We start from the raw sequence: 25,686 nt of genomic DNA, 5'->3' as shown, positions 1-25,686 counted from the left end.
GGAAGAATATAATTGGCCTATCTCGAGTCTGGCTTCCAGTGGACTTGGGCAGCTATGGTGGAGGGGTTGGGGTGAGCAGGTATCCCTTGGCATGCACAGTTTGGTTCAAGGAGCTTCCACAGAAGGTCTGCTCAGGGCCCCGACATGAAGTGCATAGTATTCGCTTAGAACTAAGTATTTTTGGTCACTTCTGAGTTATTTATAACACCGAATACAGTGTCATCTCTCTGCAAATAGTTCTTATGCTGTATTAGGGAATAATGACAAGAAAAAGACTTACTTGCAATATGGATGCAGTTCTTTTTAGAAAAGCTTTGACCTGCAGTTGAATCTGCAGAAGCAGAGCCCATGGTTACAGAGAGGGTTACAGAGAGCCGATCGCATGGAGTTTGATGTGGTAGCAATTAGTCACTTGGGAATGCTGATGTGGTTCCATCTTCACACAGCACAGCAGAGAGAATTCTAATGTGATAGTACAGTACCCGCTTCCTGGCCCTTAAAAAGTTGATCGCACAAGGTGAGTTCCTAGGTTTTTGTGATAAAGTTTTAAAATGGGGAGAAGTGAACTGGTTATGAAAAGTTGGAGAAAAAAAAGTTACACTAAAGTGCTGAAAGGAGAGAAGGAAGAGATTTGGGGTTTGCTGAGCTGAGAAAAACAGCTTAGGTGAAGGAGACGTGGGAGACTGTGGTATATGCAAAAAATTGACAGAAAAAGGGTTACTTGTGAATAAGAATTAAATCTCTTAATGTATTTTTGAAAGACACTAGTAAAGACTGGAATTCCTTTTAATCTTGTGGGGAATGAGGAGTGGTGCAAATGTATGGGCACGTTGCATCATTCGGCTTTAATTCTGAGAGGAAGATGAGTAGTTAGTTCAGGTGACAGTGAGTTGAGGTTCCTGGCGAGTGTTAGCTAGTGGTGTTCAAAGGGACGTTGGGGAAACAGATTTAGAGCTCTTTAAAGAAGAGTTATGGTCAGAGGTAAGATTTGGGAGCCATAAGCAGGTGCATATGGGAAGAGTGTGAGGGGAAGAGAACACTGAGAAGGAACTTTTAGAACGTGTACAATAGAAAATCTCAGAAAGAAGAGGTACCAGGAAACAGGACTGAAGTAGTAGTCATGTGGTAGAATGAGACGGGGAGACTCTGGTCCCGGAGCAGCTGAGCGAGGAGACAGTTGGAATAGTAGAACAGACGGGGTGCCGCTGAGGCAGAGCACTGGTGGCCAGAGCCAGCTCAGACCAGCTTGTGCAAGTCGGCTGTTAAATTTTTGTGATTTTTTTTTTTTAGTGAGCCGGTTGTCATGCATAGCCATTATTAAAAAGTGAATCATATGCACTTACAATTAAGCAGGTTGGATTAAAAACAAAAGTAAATACACAAACTTCCTTTGTAATGATTTAATGTTGTTGAGGTATTCATCTCATTGTATCTATGTGGTGGGAATGCTGCAGAGTGTTGGGAACTCCTGCAGGGCCTCTTCCTGCCTGCTCTGTGACATCACTTTGGTAGCTTGAAAGCCGTCCTGGCAGGAGTATTTTCACCACAGAAACTGGCAAATCAGAGTGTTCTGCCTTGCAAGGTGAGCCACGTGTATCAGCACTGCATTGGGAAAATACGCTCGGTTTCAGTAGAGGGGGGGTAACACTGCGGGGAGGTGGCTTCAGTAGAGGGGGGGTAACGCTGCGGGGAGGTGGTTTGAGGAGTACAGTAATGGAAAGTGAAGCACAGGAGTTCAAATGAATTTGCGAATGATTGAGGTAAACAGTTAAAACTGGTTATTATTATTATTGATGGCGTTTTTCCTGTAATTGCAGTGGCTTACCATGTATTTACAATGCTAATGTAATTTATTAATCTCCCAAAATGAATAGCATATGCCAGCTGATTTTATGGTGGAAACTTTTTTGTCGAAAAATCTTAAGGAGCTAGGTAGCTGTGGAGTGCACTTTGGGAAATGCTGCTGTAGTATTTATTTCACAGTTAAGATGATAGCGGTTGTAAGTTTGAGGTGAATATACTAAAGTTTCTTTATTTTTAAAAGAAATATTGTCAAGAGTGAAATATTGAATTTTATTGAGTACTTTTTTGCCTTTTTGAGGTAGTCATATGGTTTCTTTTTAAAAGTTGACCTACTGTTGTGACATGTTGTTTGACTAGATTTCTGATACATATGTTAAATCTCTTCTCTTTCTAAGACAAATCTTGCTTGATGGTGCTGGTTTATTCCTTTAGTATACTGTTAGATTCATTAATTAACATTTTATTTGTAATTTAAATCAGTATAAATGAGTAGGGCTGATACTTTCTGTTCATTGTCAGGTCTTAACATTATGCTACTTTTGGAAAATTGATTTGGGCACTGCATTTTGTTTCTGCACAGAAACAGTGAATATCGCAGGAAAAGTCTCCCTTCCTTAAACTTTGAAAAGATTCACTTAGAAAACTAACTAGACCCAGAGCTTTGGCTGAGAAGTAATTCTTTGCTAAGTTTTCGGTTATTTCCATTGTTTGTTAATTGTTTTTCCATTTCTTAAGTCAGTTTTTATCGCTTATTCCATTTCAGACAAATTACTGTGAAGAAATCGCCCTTGGCCTGCATTATTTCTGCTTAGATTGCATTTAAAAAATAGTTGAGTGGGTAACTATAACACCCTGTCTGATGGGTCCTGTTGAAGTGTGAGTGCTTGCTCAGTTCACAGCCCAGTTCTCTGGCTCATAAGGACGGGTAGGGAAATGTTTCATCTAATGGATATGAATCAGTCTCATTTAATTGACCAGATACAGAACTGTACTCCTGGATACATCTGCCCCCAGATGGGTCGTGGCTCGGCCTTGGCTGTAGCTTGTCTGGAGGTCAGCCTTCGGGAGGCAGTGCAGTTCTGAATGGGTACAGAAACTGATCTTGGAGTGGGAGAAGGTTTTAGAACAGCCATGGACTTCTGTCTGCCTCTGAAAGTCGTGGGAGCCAGGCTCTTCTCTGTTTGGGCCGAGTTAGGAATAGGTTTTCAGGAATCTGCGTGTTCTCCCCGTCTACTTCATAATCAATTCCTCTGTATTTCAAAGGGAGATTGGAGCCGTTATCAAGAAAGCTGACATGGTCTAATTTTCACCTAGACTCAACATTCTTTAACTTTTCAGATAATTTTTCTTTATTAATATTCATTGTCACATATTTGAGCCATTTTTATTACTGCCTTAAATGTCAAAGAAAAAACGTTAACATAGTGATCTGTTTCTTGTGTTAAAAATGTTCCAGATGACGAGCCGTTTCAGTGGGAATGCTCCTTTCATTTTCCATTGACAGCCTGGAGAATGCTGATGTGAATTGCTGTGGTACAAGTCAGCAGTTCCCGCCAGAAAAATCAAAACATACAGGCGCAAGCACTGAGAGACTAGCTCGTGCTGTAGAAGAACCTGTCCCATTCTGAAAACAAAAAAAGTGCAAAGTGGCTTTATTACTGACACTGAGTCTACCTTAAGAGGTCTTCAATTCCCAGGCTGAAGTGCTGAACAATACCAGGGCAACAAACAAGCAGAATAACAAAAGGGAAAACTGTTTATCTTCAAGATCTGCTTTTATGCTGTGCATCAAGTAGCAGAATAGTTTTTGTAAATTCCAAATCGGAAGGCATAGCAGTGTAAAAAGCATTGGGTTTTGTGTGGGTTAGACTTGCAGAATGCTGGGTGTTGGTGTTGACTTCCCAGGCCCTGATAAGGCTTACTGGAATGTACTTTGCTAGGGTCCCCACTGCCTTCACAAGAGACAGAGACGTGAATCCTTTACTGTCTGCTCTTGGAGCTTCCCCTCTAAAATCTGTTCCCCATGGGTGTGCCACATCGGCCATGTCTAAATGGTGGTGGCTTAACAACCACCTGCCGCCTGGAATGAATTTATATTCAGGAACTATATTCTATGACTTCTGTTGATCATCTGCCTTTCCAGATTATTAATCCTTTTAAGATCTAGTTTTTCTTAAGTCTGCATAATAATATATGTATCAGTATTAATTTGGCATAAAAGATGGATGAGATAAAGGACCTTGGACTCACATTAGTCACTGAACTGGGAAAATAAGCGAATCTAATTCATGTCTCATAAAAATCATTTTAAGAAGATTTTGCATCCCTGTGTGATTTATGATGAGTCACTGGGTGGCCTGTTGGTTACTTCTAGAGAACAAAAAGCATTCAGAATGGAATCCAACAAAGGAAAAAATTTATTTGTGTGTATGTATTTTGGCAACCTAGATTGTCTAAGGATTTTAAATATGTGTGTATATTGAACATTTTATTTCTTTTGAATTGTTCAGGTCTGAAAGAAGCCAGCTCTAAACCACAGATATACAACAGGAAGGCCATTTTCTCAAGCAACAGTCATCCATAAAAGGTAGGTGAAAATGAAAATTCATTATACTAAATGTGTATGTTAAACTGTCCTTGTTAAAGAACCTGCAACTTTTTCGTAGTACTTTATTGTAAAATTTCTTAGCTTTTACTTCTGACTGTTGCGGTACTTTCTGCTGTATAATATATGAGTCAGTTGGCATACACTGTAACATATTTGTCTAAGATAAAACAAAGATGGGAAAATGACTTAGAAGTTGAAAAATAACTCAAATTCTTCACTGTAAATCTCTAAAAAGTCTTTTACAGTCCTTATTTTTCTATCCAGGTAATAATTAAAATTATATTATTTCAATTTTACTTACTTTTTTGAGAGGCAGAATGCACCCATCTGCCAGTTCGTTCCCCAAATGCCCAGTCCCATCTGAAGCCAAGGAGTAGGGAACTCAGTCCAGATCTCCCCTGTGGGTGGCAGGAACCCAACTACTTGAGCCGACACCGCTGCCTCCCAAGGTCTACACTAGCAGGAAGCTGGAGTCAATAGCTGGAAGCAAGTCATGAGCCCAGGTACGCCAGTGTTGCATGTGCATGTCCCAACCAGTGTCTTTAACTGCCAGGCCAGATACCTACCCCGGTAGTACATACTTACAATTAATTGATATAAAAATTAATATATTTTGCCCAATTCCATGAGGGCCATGTAGCCATAATTTCTGGTAGCAAAGGAAAAAGTAGCTTTACACAGAGCAGATACACTCCTTTCTAGGAGCAAGAATTGCTGAGTCAGCACTCACATGCTACTTTGGAACTTCTTGCTCCCTGGAACTGACCAGGTTGGGGTGTGATGTTGTGGGCTCCAGGCAGAGTTCTGAGAAGTCCAGCATTCAGGCCTGATCCCAAGGTTCTAACACAGTTCCTAGTCCCCGGGTGTGTTTGAGGAGAGAAGGGAAACCTAAGGTGCTTTAAGGTTTTGTGTTGCATTAGGACTGACGATTTCCGAGTATCGTGAGAGTCAAGCGTGGCTCATTGTTCCTAATATCTGCAGGTAAATGGAGTTCACAGCATAGAAGAAGAATTGTCAGATAGATACAGAAATTAACATCATCGTATATCACTAAATATAGAGGGGTGTGTGTGTGTGTCTGTAGGGTTAGGATACGTAGATTTCTTAACTGTGTCTGTAGAGAGATCCTAGAAGTGACTCCCCAGTAGCTTCCCACTGCCAGGGGCTGATTGCAGGCTGGGGTGAAGGAAATACAAGATGGGTGCAGAGGATGTTATAGCACCAGAAAGTAAGGATGTGCCCAAAAGGGGTGCATCATGGGGCACAGCAAGTTAAGCTGCCACGTGGGATGCCTGCATGTGGGAGTTAGCAGTTCTAATCTAGCTTCCTGCGAATGCGTGATGGCCCAGGTGGTTGGGTCCTGGCCTCTCCTTGAGAAGCTTGCCTGGCATGGGTTCCTGACTCTTGCCTTTGGCCTGGTCTAGCCCTGGGTGTTGGCATTTGGGGAGAGAACCAGAAGATGGAAGATCTCTCTGTGTCTCTGTCTGTCTGCCTTTCAAATAAATAAATACATCTTAAAAAAAAAAGTATCCGAAAGTGCTCCCAATGAATAATTTCAACAATGAAATAATTATAGTTTTGGATTATAACCTGTGAAATAAAATATATATACAAGAGTCCAGACTAATATAAATAAATAAATGAGAGTAGAACTCTCCTTTACAAAACAATGTAATAAATGTAAATGGAGTGAGGGCAGTAGAAGTATTGTTGGAGCGCCAGTTGCTGCAAGCAGGGTCCGCTGATGAACACCAAAAACAGTGGGTGAAAGTTTAAAGACAGGAGATGTGCAAACTCTCCAAGTGTGTCCTTTAAATATTTATCAATTACAAGGGGAAACACTAACATTGTGCAGGAGAATCTTGGCAGATACCACCTCAATCAAGTGATCAAAACTAGTATCAGTGGTAACAAGTCATACTGGGTTCATAAGAGGGGTATTCAAAAAGTTTGTAGAAATACGTATTATGGAAAAACTGTGTAGATTTTGAAACTTTCGTTGTATGCAGATAAGCTCCACAAAGCTCTACCTCTTCAGGAACGGGTTTGGGTTTTTAGTTGGTGGCAGTCAGGGTCTGACTGAATGTTTGAACCAGAACTGTGAAAGTATTTTTATCTCACTGATAATGTCTCAGTCGGCCAGTCTCCATTAGCCAGGGCAAGATTTGAATAAGAACTTAGAATTAGTAGTCTTATGCTTGAGTGAGGAAGTGAAAAAAGAAGACCATATTGTTTTAGGCAAAATGTCCAGTAATTCATTGAACACACGTAGTATCAAGGGAACGTTGTTTCCTAAAGAAAGTGACGCCAATAAGTTTGCTCAGAAAATCAGTTTCACTTTAGAAATGCCTAAAGCCTTGTAAAATCTATAGACCGAACTCTTAAAAAACACAAAATGAAGGGCAGGTAAGTACATGGGCATCTGAAAATGAGTGGTCTAAATTCAAATGTTCAGGCCTAAAAAATGAAATGCTGAATATTTGGAATTCAACCCTGAGTTTCTTTTGCTGGCCACTCTCTTGTAAGTTCAAGCAACTCAGTAAACTGTGCTAGTTCGTTTTTTGGGGTCAAACAAGAAATAACAGAAGAGGTACCTAGAGCGGTGAGATTCATAGAGACGGAAAGTAAGGTGACGGTTCCCAGAGCAGAGAGAGTGGGACGTTGCTGTTTGAAGGCTGTGTAGTTTCAGCTGCACAAAATGAGAAAATTCTGGAGGTCACACGACATTGTGAAGGTACTTACCGCCACTGAACTACGCACTGAAAATGATTAAAATGCTACAATTTGTTATGTGTGTTTTACTGTGTTAAGCAAGTGCAAGAACTAAACTGTAGTAGTCTTGAGCAGTTGACGCTCATACTTTTTTGCCAGAATGCCTAGCTGTGAAGAGACCCTGTGCTCAGGGACGTGTGTCTTTTGGAATGTTCCCCACCCCTAAATTTGGAAATGATTCCCTGAACTTCATTTGCCGACAGTTTAAATGGCCCCTGTACTATAAGTTGTGAATTTTAAAAAAAGGCAAAAAACTCAAAACAAAAGCCTGGTACACAGGAAGCAGCAGAGCTGGAGTGCTGGGAGAGTTGCTTGTTGGGGTTAATTTATAACTAAGACAAATGAATCTATAAAAAGAAGAAAAGCCCATAAGAAATATGTTAACTGATGGTAAGGGAGAAATTAGATAAAAGAGATTTGAACTTGTTTGGTCCCAATGATTTTATGGCTGAGGAATTCAATTATAGGTGTACTGGGTGGAGCAAATCACAATTCTGTAAATCACTAATGGGACAACGATCTTTATCATTTTCTGTATGTGCTCACATGCGAAGTTCATTCCTGCACTCTGCAAATACACCTTGTCCTGGCTGTCCTGCTGTGAATGGACCTGGGGCCTCCCAGCACAACAGGGCTCATGTTTACTTTACCTTTGAAAGCGGGTAGGTGGTACCTTCAGAAATAAGCTTAGCAACTAGGACTAATTACTTTTGAATTTTGAATTTGGGCTTTTGGGTTTGTTTCATTTTATATTAATTTCTTTGAAAACATGTTCATTATTGAAAAGCCGCAGATAATATTTTTAAAAATATGGAGCATACATAATCACTCAAAATCTATTTTTACTTTGAAAGTTTCCTTAGTTAACATCCATATACTTTTTAATTACCAGAAGTTACAATACACTCTGCTGCTGTGGCTGTTAGATCATCTAAATGTTTAATTCCTTCTACCTGGCTTTCAGATTTCTCAGAATGGCAACATAATAGTCTGTCTTAGTGCTGTCCCATAATGTACTAAACCAGTTTTTAGGTAGTTTCTAGGTTTTTATTATTATTGTACAGTTACTGTTTATTCTTAGACCATTATAGACCATGAAAATATTTAGGTACCTATTTCATTTTAAAAATTACTTTCTTCAGATAAATTGCTTGGAAAGGAGTTTGTATGTTAGTTTTTGAGCAATTACATCACTCTTACATTATTAGTTTTTATGACACTTTGGATTACTCTGAGGATATATTACTGCCAAATGAACACAACATATGAAACTGGTGTATTTTGGAAATATGTTTAAACGGTTTCTGTTAATTTTAATGAATTATTATTTATGACTCTGTATGTGTGATAGTAGAGGGAGAGTGAAGACCTTCAGTAGTTGTTCAGGGACCAGAATAACAGGGGTAGGTTATTTATTTTTATTTTTTTGGCTTTTGTTAAAAAAATACTTGATAGCAGAGAAGCTGCACATGATTTCATGAGACAATGGAGTGTAAAGGCTGTACATGCCGGGGGCCCATTATGGCCTGTAAACCATGTGCTTTTAGTTCTAGGAAGAAACGACTGCTTTTGAAAATACAGGTTTAACAAATACAGACTTCCATATAGGTGGATCCAAATCAACATTTACGAAATATTTACTTAAAATTCAAGTTTATTGTTTAAATATTTGAGAAAAATTTTAGGAAAAAGGTGTTATGAGAAAATTTAAAGACAGAATCATATGGTTAGATGTATAAAAATGAATAGGAGAAAGATGCAGGATGAAATTCTTTTTATTCACAGCTTACTGTTTGAGAATTAAGTAACTTGATGATCTCTGCTTCCCAGTTTTGCTTGCCTTGTTAGAATATGCTGTGTATGATCTTACACACCTAGCTGTGGCGTGCTTGGTTCTTTGGTTACTTCCAATAACTTTTTAAACATCATTTTATTTTTATTTATTTGTTTGGGAGACAGAGAGCTCCCATCTGCTGATTATACCCACCCAGCGAGGAAGGGTCTGACTGAGATGAGGATGCTGGAACTGAATCCCAGTCTCCTGTGTGGATGGCAGATTCCTACCTCCGGAGCCATCCCCCGCAGCCTCCCAAGGTGACGTTAGCAGGAGCTCAGCTATGGGACGTCCCATCCTAACAAGACGCTGTCCCAACCAGTGTCTTAACCACCATACCAAATGCCACCCCCAGTGGTAACTTATATTGCAAATAATGTATATAAATTCTACCACAGTTTATATAAGATATCACTACTGGGAAGCTATTCTTACTCAATGGGATAAAAGAGAAGCAACTGTGATCACTTTCTTCTTAAACTAGTTTTTTCTTAAACTCACAAACTGCTTGTTCTCTAGATCCTGTGATCTGAAATAATTTAAATCATTAAGTTTGATATTTTTAACCTTTTATACTCCCAGTAGACAGGACATAGGAAATTTAGTGACGTAAACATCTTTAATAATCTTTAAAAGTCACAAGACTTAGTAACTGGGACAAGAAACAATTAGGTATAAATTTCAGGGAAATACCATAATGGCATGACTTTTGTTTCCTTTTGTTAGCAAGCCACATGGCTTTCCTCTCCAACTCAAGGAATACATAGTGTGGTCTCCTTTTAAGATTTCAGTGTTGCCTGCATCACAGAAATGTATGTTTCCCCAAGTTTACTCACTATAATTTGTAATTGCTATTTTTCTTATCTGTGAAGGAAGTACAGCAGCTCCCACTGGGGAAATACCATGTTAAGTCGATCCTAAAATAAGAAATCTAAGGGAAAGGTCACATCCTAATAACTTGTGCAAATCTAAATTCCCATGGAGCTTTGAAATCATTTTGTAGGAGTAGCCTATTAACAATGTGTAACTGAACTTCTTCCAGATCGTGTTGTAAAATTGAAGCGGTTTTGTGTACACAAGTAGCCACTGAAGTATAAATAAAATTGACAAGACTTAATTTTTTTTAGCAGTCTATTATGAATATCCAGAGAAATCTCACATAAATAATAAACCACAGAGTCTTCTATCTGACTTTCTATGGAAGCAGGAGGTATATAAGTCAGGAAATTTAATAATTACAGTAGAAATGCTTTTTCCTATTATGATAGACATGTTTAATCTTTTTTGCTAACACTGACCCCTCGTTTAGGCTGTAGAAGAACTTCATAACTATGTTTTTTTTTTTTTTTTTTTTTTTTTTTGACAGGCAGAGTGGACAGTGAGAGAGAGAGAGAGAAAGGTCTTCCTTTTGCCGTTGGTTCACCCTCCAATGACTGCTACAGCCGGTGCGCTGCAGCAGGCGCGCTGCAGCCGGCGCACCGCGCTGATCCGATGGCAGGAGCCAGGTACTTATCCTGGTCTCCCATGGGGTGCAGGGCCCAAGTACTCGGGCCATCCTCCACTGCACTCCCTGGCCACAGCAGAGAGCTGGCCTGGAAGAGGGGCAACCGGGACAAAATCCGGTGCCCCGACTGGGACTAGAACCCGGTGTGCCGGTGCCACTAGGCGGAGGATTAGCCTAGTGAGCCACGGCGCCGGCCCATAACCATGGTTTTGCAGAGAGATTCACTGCTCTGGGAGTTAGCACATTGGGTTGTGCTATCTCCTTTTCTACTAACTGGCCATCCCTTAAAAACTCTACACCTCCGTGTTCTTATCTGTTAAGTAGGAAGATGTTTATTGTAAGAATTCAGACTAAATATATAAGGACTTACTACGGCATTATTGAACGCTTAACTATCACCATTTAAGGTCAAACGATCTTACATGCCACGCAAGGTGACAGTCGGTGCTCATGCTTATAAGTGTGCACACACTGGCCAAACTGAAGTATTCTTTAAAAAGATGAGGTTTAAAGAAGACTGTGTCATTTCATTGTGCTGAATACAGAGGTGTCATCATGCCACGACACTTGATTGGTTAACGCACACTACTAACCTTTTTGAGGATGCGGGGCAGAAATGTGTTTGGGGTATTCCGTTATGTTTTCGTTCAGAGGAATCTGCATTGTTATTCCTTAGTCTCTACTTTCTTACTACAAAGTAAAGCTGGGCACAGGGGCAGGAGGGGCTTGGCCCAGTTGTTGAGATGTCATTCAGAACACCGGGAGTCTTATACTGAAGTACCTGGCTTTGGTTCCCAGTTCCAGCTCCTGATTCCAGCTTCCTGCTAATACACACCCTGGGACACCGCGAGTTTTGGTGCCAGTAGTTCCTGCCACCCACGTGGAAGACTTACATCGAGTTCCTGGCTTTGGCACTCTGGCCATTGCAGGCATTTTGGAGTGAACTAGAAGATGAGGGAGGGAGAAGCTTCCTCTCTGTCTCTCAAAAATAAAACAAACATTAGAAGTTGAACAGAATGTAGTTTTTATATTCTGACAACTGACCAGGGATTAGTGTTGACTGGCATGAGGTGAATTGACTTGACTGTCCTCCAAAGTAATACATAGATGTTAAAAAAAAAAAAAAAAAAAAAAAACCTGTCAACTCATTCTTAATGTGTGAAATAATTATTTTATCCATTACACTTTGCAATCAAAATAATAGCAACAGTGACTAAGAGGCTAAGAAGAATACATTTTGTTTACTTTTCTTTGTGGTTGCCAGTGTTGCTGGAGGTAAAATCTCTCCATATATGAACCTACTGATTGCTGCAGCTATAAATTTGGTTTTCCATCCTTTTGATTTCCATGGTATTGTCTTAGTCTAGATTTTCCTTATTCTTCACCTGAGTTATGGCAGATGGTCATTGACATGACAGACGGCTGTTTCCATTTTGTTCTCTAGGCCACTGCTGACATTCTAAAGACCATGTTAGCATCTTGTCGCTCTTTCAGGAAGCATCAGGGCCTCCACCTGCCCCCACGGTGTCATCAGTGGTTTGGACAATCAGAATGTTCAGTGTTCTCCATGACTGGGTGGGCCAGTTTTCCTGTGGGATTACTGACCTGAGACAGTTTTCATGTACTACACTTCTGGAGAACAAAGACAGTCTTCAGAGTATCCCCAGTGCTGAACAAAATATTATTCACGTAATAAAATTAGAATATAATTGAAATAAAATTTTCAGTTATAGTTTTTTTAAGATTTTTTGAGAGGTAGGGTTGCAGAGAGAGAGATATTCCATGTGCTCATCCGCTCCCCAAATGGCCGCAAAGGCCAGAGCTTGGCCGATCAGGAGCCAGGAGCTCCCTCTGGATCCCCACGTGGGTGCAGGGGCTGGACGGAGCACTTGGTCCATCCTCCACTGCATTCTCAGGCCATAACAGAGAGGTGAATCAGAAGAGGAGCAGCCAGAACACCACTCGGCGCCCACATGGGATGCTGGCACCGCAGGTGGAGGCTTAGCCACAGCACCGGCCCCATCAGTTACACTTCTACTTCTTAAACATAGCATTATTGGCAGTCTTGATTGCTAAGTTATTTTTAAATTTACCACTCTGAGATTCAAACCATGCTACAGAATTTAGTTAAGAATTCCTGTGATAGATACTTAATCTAAAATCTGAAATGCTCTAAACTGAAACTTTTTCATTGCCACAATGACACCACAGTGGAAAATTCCCCACCTGATGGTCTTGATCAAAACACAAATGCACTAAAAGTGTATGCCCACCTCGTGGCATAGCAGGTCAAGCCACCACCTGCAACGCTGGCATCCGGTATGGGCACTGGCTTGTGTCCTAGCTGTTCCTCTTCCAATCCAGCTCTCTGCTAATGGCCTGGGAGAAGCAGCGGGAGATAGCCCCAGAGGTTGAACCCGTGCACCCACGTGGGAGACCCAGAAGAAGCTCAGGCCTGGCTGTTGCGGCCATCTGGGAAGCGAACCAGCAGATGGAAGATCTCTCACTCTATCTCTGTAACTCTTTAAAATAAATAAATAAATCTTTAAAAGTTACCTTTAAGCTATGAGTATAAGGTATATATGAATTTTGTGTTTAGACTTGGGTCCCCTCCTTAACATATTGCATTATGTATATATAAATATTCCAAAATCTAAAAAAAAATTTAAAAATTAGAGAAACTCTGATCCTGCTAAGAGATAAGGGAGACCCAAGCTTTAGATGTAATTTTGTAGATTTAACCATTGCAAACTTTTTGGTAGCAAATCTTGAAAATGAATCTATAAAAATACATAGATATCTTGCCAGCATCTGAATTTTTTAAAATTTTATTCTTCTTATTTGAAAGGCAAAGAATCTCAGAGAGAGAGAGAGAAATCTTCCCTTCTCTGATTATTCCCTTAATCCCTATAACATCTTGGGCTGGGCTAGTTTGAAGTCAGGAGACTGGAATTCAGTCCAGGTCTCTCATGTGGGTGGCAGGGACCCGAGTATTTGGGTCAACACCCACTGCCTCCCATGGTATTCATTGGCAGGAAGCTGGAATCAGAAGTGGAGCTGGGGCCTGACTCCAGACATTCCTACGTGGGCTGTGGGCGTTCCAAGCAGCATCTTAACTTCTACACCAGACACCTGCTCCAGCTACTTTTTAATCTGTGTACTTCAATGATGTGTAAGAGTTCACAGACTGATCGTGGGTTTTTCACTTTCTATAGCATTTGAAGTTGGGCCTCTAAGTCTGGTAAAGGTGTGGAATAGTTATTGATACTGAGATGTTTTTCGTTCCTAGTTGTACAGTGATAGTTCAAAAAGTTCATGGAAATTGAATTAAAATATAAATCCTTATATGCATGGTGTCTTCAAAACATTCATGAAATAACACATATTATGAGAAAACTATGCATCAATTTAATTTTTTTTTTTTTTTTTTGCAAATTCTATCTCCCATGAGCTTCCTGAAGTACCTTTGTATTATTTACTAAACAAGTCGTTGGCAACCTATCTTTCTACATCAAATGATATCTGGAGTAGACAAAATAGAATTATGACATACTCCTTGCTCATAGTCATAATGCCTACAAATGAGAGTTAAATAACAGAGCTGGGCAACGTGTGATTAGAAAAATCCATGTGGTAGAAGTTCATAGAGGAAAACACATGGGGAAGTGTGTTTGGAAGAGGGGAGTGACGAAAATACTGCAGTAACTTCTACACGATCTGTGAACGAAGAACGAGGGATGAAAGAAAGTGAAAATGATGGAGGTGCTAAAAGAAATACGGAAGAGGGACTCTGGGCAGGGGAGATGAGCTTGACTTTGGACTTGTTAGAGATGTGAAGATAAATGACTGGACTTCATTCCAGAGGTCAGAACTAGGCATGTGGCCTTGGGTGTTGTTAGCCCTGGTTGAGGCTTGAACAACCTAATGGTAGAGCTTAAAACTGGAAGATGAGAGAGAGAAAAGAATAGTATCACTGGTGTCAAAGGAGGAGCATTTTAAAGGAAAACAAAGCTTGGTACTGCTTGTATAGTTGGCATTGTGTCAGTGATTCTATGTAGATAACCTATTTAGTCCTCACGAATTATTGTTGTCCATATTTTACAGGTGAGTTAAGTGAAGTTTAAGGTGATTAAATAACTTGCGTAATGGTCATTCTACTAGCAGGAGGTGAAATCAGGGCTTAAATTGATATGTACCTGACTGTCAAGCCTATTAAAGAGTTTAGAATTTTCTTAAGTTCATTTAATTTTTAAAATTTGTATTTTTTTGATTATTTGAGAGACAGACCCATACAGAGCTTCCATCACTGGTTCACTCCCCGAATGCCAGTAAGGGCTGGGTTTGGGACTTGCAGAGGCTGGGAATCAGGAGCTTGACCCAAGTCTGCCATGTGGGTGGCAGGGACCCTACTGCCTGAGCGACCTGCTGCCTTCCAGGGTGTGCGTTAGTCGGATGCTGGGATTGGGAGCAGAGCCAGGACTTGGAGTCAGGCCATCAGTATGGGAGGTGAGTATCTTACCCACTAGGCCAAATGCCAGTGCCGCACATATGATTTTTTACTGATATATTGTAAAATGACAATGAAAGGTCAAGGAGAGTGAAAATGTAAGACCATTAGTGTTGTCAAGGAGGGATCCTCATTAAAGATGGCAACTGAAGGACGATGGGAAGAATGGATATTCAGGGAGTTCAGAAGGTAATAGGTGGCCAATTAAAGGAGGAACTGACTTTAGACCGTGGACAACTTTGGCAGCAGAAGGGACAATTCTACTGAAGTAGGTTAATTCTGTACAGCAGAGTGCAGTTGTATGGAGAAGGAGGAAGTAGTACAAGGATGAAGTCTAAGAACAGACGTTGAAAAGAGACAGACCACCACATGTAGAGGCAAGGATAACGGGATTGCTCTGACCACCATGTCAGTGAGGAGGAGAGAAAACGAGAAAGGTGTCAGGGAAGCATGGATTATACAAAGCACTAGCTATAATTTTTTTTCAATTTTTTTTTTTTTTTGACATGCAGAGTTAGACAGTGAGAGAGAGAGAGAGAGAGAGAGAGAAAGGTCTTCCTTTTTCTGTTGGTTCACCCTCCAATGGCTGCTGCGGGCGCACCGTGCCAATCCGAAACAAGGAGCCAGGCGCTTCCTCCTGGTCTCCCATGTGGGTGCAGGGCCCAAGGACCTGGGCCATCCTCCACTGCACTCCCTGGCCACAGCAGAGAGCTGGCCTGGAAGAGGAGCAACCGGGACAGAACCGGTGCCCCAACCGGGACTAGAACCTGGTGTGCTGGCGGAGGATTAGCCTAGTGAGCCGCGGCGCCAGCCATACAAAGCACTAGCTATAAACACAATCCACCTTCCATATCTGGGTTTCACATCTGTTTACTCAACCAACCCGGGAACTGACAACACTGGGGGGTTGGGGGACTGTGTTGGTATTGAGTGGGTACACTATTTTTTCTTGTCATTATTCCCTAAACAGTACAGTATAACAGCTATTTACATAGCATTTACATTGTATTAGGTATCATAAGTCATCTAGGGATGATTTAAATTACACCAGAGAGTAGGCATGGGTAATACGTACATACCACACCATCCTCTATAAGGGACATGAACATCTGTGGATTTGGGTATCCGCAGGGGAATCCGCAGGGGAATCTGTAATTTTTATTTGGAAGAAATCTTGGAGCACTGGTTCAAGTCCCTGTGCTCTGCATCTGCCTCCTGCTAACCTCCTGAGAAGGCAGCAGGAGATGGCCTAAGTGTCCCCTGCCACCCTGCCACAGGCTCCTAGTTTGGGCCTAGACCACCCCCAGCTGTTGCAGCTATCTGGGGAGTAAGTCAGCAGATAGAAGGTCTCTCTCTCTCTCTCTCTCTCCTAACTCCCCTTCTGTTTCGAATAATAACCCCTCCTTTCAAATAAATAACTTTAAAAAAAAAAAAAACATAAAAATAAAGACAACTTGGCAGTTAAGTCACTTTGTGTCTCTGGCCTCACTTTTCCTGTTGTTAGGCAAATTGTTAGACAAACTGATCTTTTTTTTTTTTAAAGATTTATTTATTTACTTGAAAGTTAGAGTTATACAGAGAGAGAAGGAGAGGCAGAGAGAGAGAGAGAGAGAGAGAGAGACAGTCAGTCTTCCATCTGCTGGTCCACTCCACAAATGGGCGCAACAGTAAGAGCTGCGCCCATCCAAAGCCAGGAGCCAGGAGCTTCTTCCAAATCTCCCAGATGGGTGCAGGGGCCCAAGGACTTGGGCCATCTTCTACTGCTTTCCCAAGCCGTAGAAGAGAGCTGGATCAGAAGAGGAGCAGCCAGGACTCGAACTGCCGCCCATATGGGATGCCAGCGCTGAAGGCAGCAGCTTTACCTACTACGCCACAGCGCCGGCCCCCTAGACAAACTGATCTTATAATGACCCTTCCATTACTTTGAAAGCACTGTGAAGTGGTCTTGAAATAACCTTGGTCTATTCACAGATGCTACAATCGTCATGTTTTATAAATCGGACTAACTTGTTGGAATAACTGGAATTAGAGCAACAGAGGAAACCTCTAAAACATGAGACCTAAGGTCAAAATTTCTGAATGTAGGGGCTGGCTCTGTGGTGCAGCGGGTTAGGCCTCCACCTGCAGCGCTGGCAGCCAGTATGGTTACCAGTTCAAATCCAGGCTGCTCTGCTTCTCATCTGGCTCCCTGCTAACATGCCCGGGAAAGCAGCGAAAGATGACGGAAGTGCTCAGGCCCCTGGCACCTTTGTGGGAGGCCAGAAGAAACTCTTGGGTTTGGCCTGCCCCATCCCTGGCCATCGTGGCCATCGTGGCCATTTGGGGTATGAATCAGCAGATTGAAGATTCTCGTATTCTCTCCCTTCTCTCTGTAACTCTTTCAAATAAATAAGTCTTTTAAAATAACTTCTGAGTGTAGACCTTTTCCTCTTAATTAAAAACCAGTTATTAATCTGCAGCTGTAAAGTGTCTTAAAAGCAGGGACCATACCCTGTTCTCTGTTGTCAACCCCAGCATCCAGCGTAGTGCCTGATACAGAACTCTTCAGGAAATATTCATCAAATGGATGAAAGCTGAATGACGTATTAAAATGCCACCAGTGAAGAGGTTCCTAGAGCACCTTTCCCATTGTTTTCTTCCTCGTTTCACTCCGTCCCTCCCTTGACATTAAGGAACATGTTCATTGTGTTAAGATGGTCACTGCCTGTTTTTAATGCCATTTTCATTGGCTTTTCATTTGTTTGCTATGTTTGACTCTTTCTAATAAGGAAACTAAGGACATGGCTGAAATTTAATTGAAATCTTAAGATTTTCAAAACTGTGTTTGTAGTAACTTAAAACTAGTACTTTGGTTCTTTTCATCTTTGATTCATTTAAAATTTACCAAGACTACTTTTCTTTATCAAAAGAAATTAATGTTTTCATTTGTGGTGGAAAAATGGTTTCGAGAAACAAATCTATTTCTGAACAAATTTCGTGATGCTGTGTAAGAAAACCACAAGAAGTCATCCCAGTTTAGTAACGCTTCCCATCTTCAACACATGATTTCAGTTGTCCTACCGCTAGCTAAAGGCTGCAGAATGTCAGCATTGTACCTTTGACTTCCTTGTGGGTTCCCGCTGCCCCACCCCACCCTCTATAAAGTGGTGGATAGAACTGTAAAACCCCAGGAGTACGACACTGTTGACACTGTCGTTCACTGCACTTTTAGTTTGAGGGGCCCTGCCAACATGAGCCGAGAGCTCGCCAGAGGAGATGGATTTGAATTTATAGCAGCTCAGTGACAGACTATACTTTTTCCAGACCAGACAGCAGGCCAGTTTGTAACTTTCATGCTTCACATAGTGGAAGAGTTACAGCTGTGACAAAGTCAACAGAGGCATCCCTGGTGTATGTTCTTAAATAAGAAAATTGACTGCAGGAGTATTTGTCCACATATGTGTTTTTGTGTGCCTTGTGCTTTTTTCTGGGGTAGTACCACTTGGTGCCATTTCAGAGACCGAGTCTTTTCATCTTTCTGATCAAGAATCAGGGTCAAAGTTAAAGTTGCACTATTTTGTTTTCAGTGATCTGGTTATTTGAAGATACCTTTGTCTCTTGGTTAGCCCCTAGCGTCAGGTTTGCAGATGATCATTGAGTTTTCCTTTCCCTGAGGTGGAGATTTAGTATATTTGTTTACATAGGATTCAGAAAAAATGTGTATGTTAATAAATGGCTGTTTGATTCCTGGGGAGAAACTGAAATACTGGGCAGGGCAATCAGGCATCTAAACACTGAGTACTTCGTAGAAAATGAGCCCAAGTAGCAGCACAGGTTATATAGAGTCAGGCGTCTTATGAAAACACTAGAAGGAAGAAGGTGATCGGTTTTGTTTTGTTTTGTTTTGTTTTGTTTTGTTTTTCTTCCTTAAAGTCTCATTCAGTTTTAAGTATTTAGTTGTTTCTGTATTTTTTTTCCAAAATATGTACTATCATAGTATTGAAAGAATGACCAGTTTACTATGAAATACAAAGAATTTGGGTTGAAAGATATTATCTTATAATTTAAAATACAAAAGTTAGAGCCAGAAAAATCAGGTATTAAAAGAGAAGGGAGCTGGATGTTGTAGGTCCACATGCTCCTTCTGTGGACCACTGCTGGTTTTATTTTAGCTGCTCTGTTCACTTCACCACCAGCAGAGTCCCATTTCCTTATGAATCTCCTGTATTTAGAGTTTGAACCACCTATAAATCAACAGTCTGAGTAGAATCTTGGCAGATGAGGGCTCAGGAAACAAGCGTTTTGTTTACATTTAGATAATTTTTGAGCACATGGCCTCTGGGTATTTGGTGAGAAGTCCAGGAAAGAGAAGCCTAAAGAACAGAGTACTTATTGTGAGTAGTCGCCTTCACCTTTTTTCCAAACAGCTTGGGAAAAACTCAAGACATTATCTCTTGCAACTTAGTTGTCAGATTTTTTAAAAGAGAATGAAGAACCCACAATAAAAGCGGTTGAAGACCGCAGCAAAATGCACTAAGGTAGCTGGCCTGATTGCTTTCTGGGCACGTTGAAAAAGGCATCAGATTCAAGACTGAAAAAGGCAGGCTCCCTGCTGCAGCCGCACAGCATGAGACTGGGAGCTGGGTGCAGTGCGGTTGAGTTGGATGTGGAGAAGCCCTCCAAAACACAAGCTAACGCTACAAATCCCAGGATTTGGGGGCCAGGAACGGCCCCTGCCATCGTCAGAAGCACTTGTCAAGTTGAAACTTATGACCGTATGTTGTCAGAAACGAAGCAAACAAACTGCGCAATGAAGAGTGATTCTTGAGTATCTAAATGACACTGGTAAAAGCTCTGTACTGCTACTGTAAGGTTGAGATTGAGATACCGCAGTCTTACATTCTGTTCTGAAAACGTTTCCCGTAGAGCAGCTGAATTCTCACTTTTCTCTCCTGCTTCTGGTGGTCATTTCACCACTTGTCATAAACTCCACTAGAGGGAGTTAAAAAGGAACGAAGGAAATCAGAATGTGTACATTTTTTATATTACCCTCGAGGCCTTTAGCATCCATCACTGACAGTGATTACTAATAAGCTGGTACTGCTTGGTGGACATACACCAGTTAAGGAAGCCTCCATAACTCCGAAAGAAGCAGGTGGAAAAGTTGTTAGTCGTACACTTACTGATGCTAATTCTTGAAATCTTTGATTGTAGAACAAGGTTTTCTCTTGAAGACAGGGTTGCATCTTCGCTCATGAGCAGATGGGCAGTGCAGATGTCTGACTAGTAAATAAGAAGCTGCCTACCTTCTGTCATTTTTTTTTTTAAATCATGGTAAACTTATTTAACATAAAAGTTACCACTTTAAGTGCACCGGCATTTATTATATTCAGCATTGTGTAGCCATCACCCCTCTCTACTTTGAAAACTTTTCATCACTCCAGACTGAAACTTTGTGTCCATTAGAAAATATTTCCCTACCATCCACCCCTAGCTTGTGATTTTTTCTCTTCCTTATGTCTCTCTGAATTTTCCTATGCCAATTATTTCATATAAATGAGATTATATGGCTTATTTCAGTAAGCACAGTGTCTTCAGGGTTCACCCATGTGTCAAAATGCCATTTCTTTTTAGGACTGAATATTCTACCACCACATAGATGTGCCAAGCTTTGTTAATCCGTTGATATATATACTTAGGTTGTTTTCACCTTTTGCTATTGCAAATAATGCTGCAATGAACATTGCTGTTCAAGTACTTGTTTAAGCCCGTGATTTCAGTTCTTCTGGGTGTATTCCTAGAAACGGAATTGATGAGTCATATGGTAATTCTATGTTTTGCTTTTTAAGGAACTACCAAACTGTTTTCCACAGCTGCTGCGCCATTCCACATCCCCACCAGCAATATGAGTGGGTTCTAATGACTCCATATCCTTAGCAACACTTTTTAAACTTTTTTACTTTATTTTTAAGAATTTGAGAGGCAGAGAGAGAGAGAGAGAGAGCAAGCTATTACCCACTGGTATACTCCCCAGATGTCCCCAACAGCTAGGGTTAGGCCAGGCTAACACCGGGAGTTTGGAACTCAATCCAAGCCTCCCATGTGGGTGGCAGCAACCCAACCACGAGGGCCGTCACCACTAGCTCTCAGGGTCTGCATTGCCGGGAAGTAGGAAAAAGGAGCTAGATAGAGGTGCTGAACCCAGGTTCTCTGATTTGGGATAACTGCTAGGCTGTTGTCCCCATGATTGTATTTTTGTGTAATGGCTGTCTGGTTGCATTCTGGTTGTGGTTTTGTTGTGTATTTCCCTAATGACTGGTGATGGTGAGCAGCTTTTCATGTGCTTTTCTGACCCTTTGCACATCTTCTCTGGAGAAGTGTCTGTTCAGGTCCTGTATTATTTTTAATTGAGTTGTGTACCTTTTGCCTTTCTGTTCTTGCTTTTTAATCCACTTTCTCACATGCTTCTCAATGTAGTCAAAGATATGTGAGCACAGGTCGATGCTTCCGGTCACCTCCCCATCGCCACTACACGGGATTAACGTCGAAGGCTTTTTGTGCTGTTTCCAAAATCAGAACCCAAGAAGCTGTCTCTCTTCAAATAAGAACATTTTCTGGATGCTTTAAGACTGTGGAATCTCTTGTATTCTTTCCCAAATCGCAGTTTAATGAGTCCACAAGTAGGGAATGATTCACTGAGAAGCACTTCAGAAGATAAACATCCATTTCCTCAGAATGAGACATTTTAGACCATCTTTTCTCAAACTGGGATCCTCAGATTTCTGGAGATCCACAAATGTATTTTTGGGCTCTTAGAGTTTTGAAATTTTTAAATATTGTGTTTTCATGTCCATGATAATCCAAAAAAATCACTCTCGGGCCCACACATCACAATTCAAGGATACTTTGATGGACTGAGACTTTGCTTTCTTGTATGCATTTTTTTACCCTGGGTTTATTACATCTCTGAGGAGTTGGAAGGCACAGCTTTGGCAGGTCTGTAGGATTGTTCTTCTAATTTTAAAGAGACTCATGTATTAGTGAAGCTTAAGAAATGCTGATCTGGGGTGGCGCTTGTGGCATAGTGGGTGAAGCCACCGCCTGCAGTGCTGGCATCCCGTATGGGCTCCGGTTCGAGTCCCTGCTCCTCCACTTCTGATCCAGCTCTCTGCTATGGCCTGGGAAAACAGTAGAGGATAGCCCAAGTCCTCTCCACCCTCATGGGAGACCCCGAGGAAGCTTCTGGCTCCTGGCTTCGGATCAGCACAGCTCTGGCCCAGCTGTTGCAGTCAACTAGGGAGTGAACCAGCGGATAGAAGACCTTTCTCTCTCTCTCTCTCTCTCTCTCTCTCTCTCTCTCTTTCTCTCTTTTTCTCCTTCTCTCTCTGTGTAACTCTGACTTTGAAATAAATAAATAAGTCTTTTTTAAAAATGCTGATTAAGGGGTCAGTGCCATGGCACACTAGGTTAATCCTCCGCCTGCAGTGCCAGCATTCCATGTGGACACCAGTTCTAGTCCCAGTTGCTCCTCTTCCAGTCCGGCTCTCTGTTGTGGCCTGGGAGAGCAGTGGAGGATGGCCCAGGTGCTTGGGCCCCTGCACCGCATAGGAAACCAGGAGGAGGCATCTGGCTCCTGGCTTTGGATCGGCGCAACTCCGTCAGGTGTGGCCATTTGGGGTGGGGGGGGGAGGTTAACCAACGGAAGGAAGACCTTTCTCTCTGTCTCTCTCACTGTCTATAATTCTACCTGTCAAATAAATAAAAATCTAAAAAAAATGCTGTTTAAATCCAACTCCTCTCCTTTACCAAAGAAGGCATAGAGATGTTAAATGAATTTAGCTAGGGTGACATAGCAAGTTTATAAAACCAACCAGCACTAAAACTCATGTCTTCTGAGACTATCTGGTGTTCTTTGAGCTAGAAAAGGGATACTGCAAAGCTTCACTGAGTTTGTAAGGCATTGAGGAAAGCAGAAAGTGAACGAATACCAGCGTGCGTGATGGGTGCTATACAGGAGACAAAAGGGTAATGTGAGTTAGGCAGTCTAACCTGGTATGACAGTTTGGAAGAGTGGTTTTCATGCTGACAGGTAAAGAGCGAGCAGGTACCGAAAGGGAGTTGTGAAAATAATTGTGACAGGCAGAGGGAAAGTGTGGATGGCTCTGAGGTGGGTAAAGCAGCTGGTTTGCTATTTACGTGTAGAAAAGGAAGCAGTGGGACTTTAGGATGAGCAGGGATAGATTATTCAGGGCAGTCCTCGAAGTCTGTACAGAAGAATGAATCCACTGTAAACAGGAGTGACATAAATTCATTTGCCTCTTTAGACGCTCACTCTGGCTGCCCCCAGAATTGATAGGAGAGGAGATCAGAGCAGGTCGGACACCTGGTAGAAAGCTGTCCGAAAGGTGCACATGTGAGAGATGAGAATGACTGGGATTACATTGATAAGGAGATTGAGAGAGGTGGGTGCCGGTAAGTGTTGAGCAGATAGAATCAGAATCCCTGGTGATTGGGGGAGGGTATTAGTTCCCTTTTTTGGGGAACTGATCAGATGGGAGGTTGGCTGAGCCGTTCTTAAAGACAGGGCTCATGAACGGAAGGTCAGTTTTGGGGAACAGATGTTGAATGTAGTGTTGGGCCCATTGATCTGAGTGGCCTGTGGGACACTTCAGTAGAACTATCAAATCGATGTTTGTCGGTAGGGCTGAGGCCCAGGAGAGAAGACTGGAACAGATAGAAATTGCTCCAGTGTATCATGGTATCTGATACATTACATGCTGAGTCATCTACGCCAATGACTGTCAAACATCTTCCCAGTTGTTTTGCCGGAATAATGTGAAATGATGATGAACTGGAATGTACGATGTATACATTGTTTTTGGTAAATTTCTGGTTAACCCCGTCACCCAGAAAGCCCTTTCCATTTCTGGTTGTGTAAATCTTTCTTAAGCGTTTGAAACCATGTTTCTGTTCTGACAAATATTGTAGGGTGTGATAAAATTTAAATTGAACTTAAATAGCCCTGAATTTATTACTCAGGAACTTTTAATAGTTTCATTTTGAATAGCAAATAACATTTTACTCTAGATTCAGAAAATGCTGAAAGTTATCTCAGGAAACTGCTTTTATAAAATTATTTTTTACCGGCTTTTTTGTTTCCTAGCATTTTTCAATTTCTTCTAAAAACAGAGAAACAATTTTTAATACATTTAAGAGTTTTCTTTTTAATTTTTTAAAAATGTGTTATTTGAAAGGGAGACACAGAGAGAAAGGCTGGTTCACTCCTCAGACGCTCACAGTAGCCCAGGGACAGAAGCTGGGAGCCAGGAATTCAATCCAGGTCTTCCATGTAGGTGGAAAGAACCCATTATTTAGGCTGTCAGCACTGTCTCCCAGGGTTCACATTAGCAGGAAACTGGAGTCAGGAGCCAGAGGCAGGAGTCAAACCCATGCACTCTGAAGTGGGATGTGGGCAACTTCGCCAGCAGCCCAAACACTTGCTACTCAGTAAGAGTTTTTAATAATTATTCAAAGTAATATTGCATTTGCTTTCATTTCATTTGTGGGTTTTGTGTAATTGCACCCAGAGGGACTAGGTATAATCAGAACACTGCCCAGCATATTAACTTCATCGAAATGTGCTGGTTGTAATGACTTATTCCATAATTTATGGCAGTTACTTCAAAATTAATCTGCTAACATGACGTTTCTACCTGTGTCTACAGTAGAGAGCCATCTGAATTGTTACCTCTAAATTCGGTATGAGAAATTTAAGTCTTGAGCCACCTCTGTGAGGAGCTTGCCATTGATAGTTATACCAAAGTGGATTTTTTTCTTTGAAGCTTTATTTTTTATTTGAAAGGCAGAGTGAGAGAGAGAGAGAGAGAGAGAGAGAGAGAGAGAGGTCTTCCATCCACTGGTTCACTCCCCAGATGGCCACAATGGCCCGAGCTATGCCCATCCGAAGCCAGGAGCCAGGAGCTTTGGGTCTCCCACGCAGATCCAGGGACCCAAGGATTAGGAAGTGGAGCAGTCGGGTCTCAAACCAGTGCCCATTTTGTCACAACAGGCAGTAACTCTACCTGGTACGCCGCAGTGCCAGCCCCAAAGTGAATCTTTGAAAAAACTAAAATTTCCTTTAAAATGTCAAATAGGGAGAAGGACATTTATAGTCCATTTACTTGCAGTTTCAAATTGATGGTAAGAACTCGTTGTCGAGAGGGTTTTTTTTTAGTGTATTAGGACTATAGATATTTCAAAGAATACAGTATGACTGGTACTGTCACTGTATGTATTGCCTCAGGTTGTGTCTCTGAGCCCTTGGCAGGGTTGGTAAGTACCCCAACATGAAATAATTTCGATAGCTCAGGTTTATGATTAAGACTTCCCAAGTGTTAAACATTTACTGAATTAAATTATTCTGGTTTTTGTTATTTTTTTTGGTGTTTTGGTTAATTATACTCATCAACCCAAGCTTTATTTTATTGCCCTCATTGAAGTAAGTTGTTTTGATCATTTAAAAATATTTTTAATAGGATAATTATTTTGTTTAGTTTTTTTAAAAGTGTGATTCCTGTCTCTCCCCTCTTGGAAGCTTTGAGATAAATTGACTACTGTTATTGTTATTTATGTTGAAAGATATTAAAATGAGATTTGTAATCTAAATGGGTATTAACTTA

At 41.3% G+C, this 25,686-nt stretch overlaps 1 protein-coding gene across 8 annotated transcripts in view; it reads left to right on the top strand.

Moving 5' to 3' along the window:
- Window positions 1-25,686, top strand: part of PPARG (peroxisome proliferator activated receptor gamma) — a 139,465-nt gene that overhangs the window by 15,977 nt on the left and 97,802 nt on the right. For 5 of the 8 annotated variants that reach the window (XM_051851046.2, XM_070049768.1, XM_008260201.4 and 2 more), the window contains 1 exon segment: window positions 4,314-4,390. The gene's annotated coding sequence lies outside the window, so the exon portion shown is untranslated. 8 annotated transcript variants of the gene reach the window in all.

The sequence above is a fragment of the Oryctolagus cuniculus genome, chromosome 10 (assembly GCF_964237555.1).
Source record: "Oryctolagus cuniculus chromosome 10, mOryCun1.1, whole genome shotgun sequence".
NCBI lineage: Eukaryota > Metazoa > Chordata > Mammalia > Lagomorpha > Leporidae > Oryctolagus > Oryctolagus cuniculus.
Note: the sequence above shows the minus strand (reverse complement) of the source record. Positions and strands in the feature narration are given on the sequence as shown.